The 3,875-nt window shown below is 35.7% G+C and overlaps 1 pseudogene; it reads left to right on the top strand.

The window, feature by feature from the left end:
• The first annotated feature begins 2,806 nt into the window (after positions 1-2,806).
• LOC103090909 (40S ribosomal protein S20 pseudogene) lies at positions 2,807-3,415 on the top strand (annotated as a pseudogene).
• The last annotated feature ends 460 nt before the right edge of the window (positions 3,416-3,875 follow it).

Below are 3,875 nucleotides of genomic sequence, written 5' to 3'. Positions count from 1 at the left end.
AAACAACAATATGCTTCCTACTAAAGATACACTTTAGCTTTGAGACACACACAGTGAGAGTGAAGGGATTGCAATGATATTTCAAGCAAATGGTAACCAAAAGCAAGTGGGGGTAGCTATATTCACATTAGACAAAATAGACTTTAAGCTAAAAATGGTGAAAAGAGACAAAAAAGATCATTATATAATGAAAAACGGGCCAATTTATTAAGAATATATGACAATTTTAAATATTTAAGCACTCAACATTGGAGCACCTAAATATATAAAGCAAATATTAAACAGACCTAAAAGAAGACATAAACAGCAATACAATAATAGTTGGGGGCCTTAATACCCCACTCTCGACAACGGATATATTATCCTGATGGAGAATCAATAAGGAAACAGTAGATTTGAGCAACGCTATAGACCAAATGGACCTATCCAGAACACTCCATCTTAAAACAGCAAAATACACATTCTTCTCAAGCATACGTGGAATATTTTCTAGAATAGATCATGGTAGGCCACAATCAAATCTTAGCAAATTTACGAAGACTGAAATCATACCAAGTATCTTTTCTGACCACAGTAATATGAAACTAGAAATCAATAACAGGAGGAAAACTGGAAAAATCACAAAATATGGAAATTAACACACTCTTGAACAGCCAATAGCTCAAGGAAGAAATTAAAAGGAAAAATTTTAAAGCATCTTGAGACTTAAAAAAATGGAAACACAATATACCAAAACTTACTGGATGAAGCAAAAGCAGAAATAAGAACATTTATAGTGATAAACACATACATTAAGAAAAAAGAGAGTTCTCAAATAAACAAGCTAACTTTACACCTCAAGGTACTAGAAATAGAAGAACCAAATAAGCCCAAAGTTAGCAGAAGGAAGGAAATAATAAAGATTAGAGCAGAAATAAAAAGATAGAGAATGTGAGAACAATAGAAAAGAAAAATAAAACCAAGAGTTGGCTCTTTGGAAAGATAAAAAAATAAACAAACCTTTAGCTAGACTAAGCAAGAGAAAAAGAGAGAGGACCCAAATAAATAAAACAATAAATGAAAGATAAATAAAATTATAACTGATACCACAGAAATACAAAGGATCATGAGAGACTACTATGAAAAACTATATGCCAACAAACTGGACAACCTAGAAGAAATGGCTAAATTCCTGGAAACGTACAATATGCCAAGACTGAATCATGAAGGAATAGAAAATTCAAACAGACCAATAATGAGTAAAGGGAGTGAAACAGCAATCAAAAACCTCACAAAAGAAAAAGCCCAGGACAAGATGGTTTCACTGGTGAATTCTACCAAACATTTACAGAAGAATTAATGTCAATTCTTCTCAGACTCTGCCAAAAAATTGAAGAGGAGGCAACATTCCCAAAGTCATTCTATGAAGTCACCATCACCCTGATACCAAAACCAGACAAGAATACTACAAGAAAAGAAAATGACAGCCAATATCCCTGATGAATATAGATGCAAAAATTCTCAAAAAAATACCAGTTAACCAAATTCAATAGCACATTAAAAAGATCATATACCATGATTAAGAGGGATTGACCCTTGAGATGCAGGAATGGTTCAAGATACACAAATCAATAAGTGTAATACATCACATTAATCAAACGAAAGATAAAAATCATAAGGTCATCTCAGTAGTTGCAGAAAAAACATTTGACAAAATTCAACATCTACTCATGATAAAAAAAAAAAAAAAGTCTCTCAACAAACTGCTATAGAAGAAACATGCCTCGACATAATAAAGGCCATATATGACATGTCCACAACTAACATAGAGTTGGTGAAGGTTGAAACCTTTTCCTCTAAGATTGGGAAGAAGACAAGGTTACCCACTCTCACCACTCCTATTCAACAAGTACTGGAAGTCCTAGCCAGAAAAATCAGGCAAAAAATAAAATAAAATAAAGAGCATCAGAACTGGAAATAAGCAAAATTATCTCTATTTTCAGATGACATGATTTTACATGTAGAAAATCCTGAAGATCTTACAAAAAGAAAACTGTTAAAACTAATAAATTAATTTAGTAAAGTTGCAAGATGCAAAATCAACATACAAAAATCAGCTGTTTCTATACATTAACAATGAATTATCTAAAAGAGAAATTTTTAAAAATCCCAATAGCATCAAAAACAATAAAATACTTAGGAATAAATTTAACTAGGGAGGTGAAAGATCTCTACATTAATAACTATAAGATGTTAATGAAAGAAACTGAAGACACAAATAAATCAAAAGATATCCTATATTCATGAATTGATACGAAGCCACCTATAGATTCAATGCAAGCCCTAACAAGACTCCAATATCATTTTTCACAGAAATAGAGAAAACAGAGGCAAGGAGTGGGGAGTGGGACAACTGAGCGAAAGCGATCAAAAGGTACAAACTTCCAGTTATAAGGTCACGTACAGTGTGATGACTATCGCTAACGGTACTGTACTGTACATTTGAAAGTTGCTAAGCGAGTAGATCTTGAAAGTTCTCATCATAGGAAAAAGAATTTTGTAACTGTGTGAGATGATGAATGTTAATTAAACTTATTATGCTTATCATTTTGCAATACATACATATATCAAATCATTATGTTGTATACCTTAAACTTAGATCAATTATTTATTTATGTTGTATACCTTAAATTTCTCAATAGCGCTGGAAAAAAATTTTAAACTCAAAAAATATTCTTAATAAATAAATAAAAAGAAAGTAACAGGATGTTGACTTAAAGAAAATGCACAACATGAGAGTTGTGAGTTAAGTTTTATTTGGGGCAAAATGAGGACTGCAGCCTGGGAGACAGCGTTTCAGGTAACTGAGAAACTACTCCGAGAAGACGAGGGGAGGAGCCAGGATATAGAGGAGTTTTGCAGCAAAGAGCAGGTAGTCGGAAGTCAAAAGATTATTGTTAGCTCTTGGGGGAAAACGCGGTCGCCGCTGCAGCGGGGCCTCAGGCCACCCACTCCTGCTCCTGACTCACCGCTATTCGCCCTCGCTGAGGAACGAGTCGGTCAGGAAGCCGTGCCGCAGCCGTGGCTTTTACAGATACCGGAAAGACTCCCGTGGAGCCCGAGATGGCGATTCACCGGATTCAAATCACCCTCATCAGCCGCAACGTGAAGTCTTTGGAGAAGGTATGTGCTGACCTCATCAGAGGCGCAAAGGAAAAGAATCTCAAGGTGAAAGGACGGGTTCGGATGCCTACCAAGGCTCTGAGAATAACTACAAGGAAAACTCCTTGTGGTGAAGGTTGACTTGGGGTCGTTTCCAGATGAGGATCCACAAGTGACTTATTGACCTGCACAGTCCTCTGAGATTGTCAAGCAGATCACTTCTATCAGTACTGAGCCAGAAGTCGAGGTTGAAGTCACCATTGCAGATGCTTAAATCAGCATTTGTAATAAACTGATAATCAGTTGTCAAAAAAAAATTATTGTTAAATAAAGAAAACCATATATATCAAGTTAAGGGATTTAGTGCTTTTCTGTGTATGGGAAGATGCAAGAGTCTGGGCTCACTGAAATCATTCCTTTGATATGCACCTTAGCCATCTGGGGCCTGTATTTTCACACCCTGAGTTTCCACAGGGCTCGCCAGCAGGGAGTGGCTGCAGTCTGATGGCTGCTATTCTTTTCAGCCCTGAGTTTCCTCAGGACTCACCAGCTCACGTTGGAGGGCTGCAATCATTGGTGACTATGACATCCTTTGTTTATTGACATGGCAGGAAATATTCCATTTATAAATATTCCATTTATCAAGGAAAAGATTTGAACAAGATACTTTACCAAAGAAGATACATGGAGCAAATACACGAAAAAATGCTTAATATCATTCGTTATTAGGGAAA

Source organism: Lipotes vexillifer, unplaced genomic scaffold (assembly GCF_000442215.2).
Source record: "Lipotes vexillifer unplaced genomic scaffold, Lipotes_vexillifer_v1.1 scaffold1038, whole genome shotgun sequence".
NCBI classification, from domain to species: domain Eukaryota; kingdom Metazoa; phylum Chordata; class Mammalia; order Artiodactyla; family Lipotidae; genus Lipotes; species Lipotes vexillifer.
This window is presented reverse-complemented; position numbering and strand designations above follow the sequence as displayed.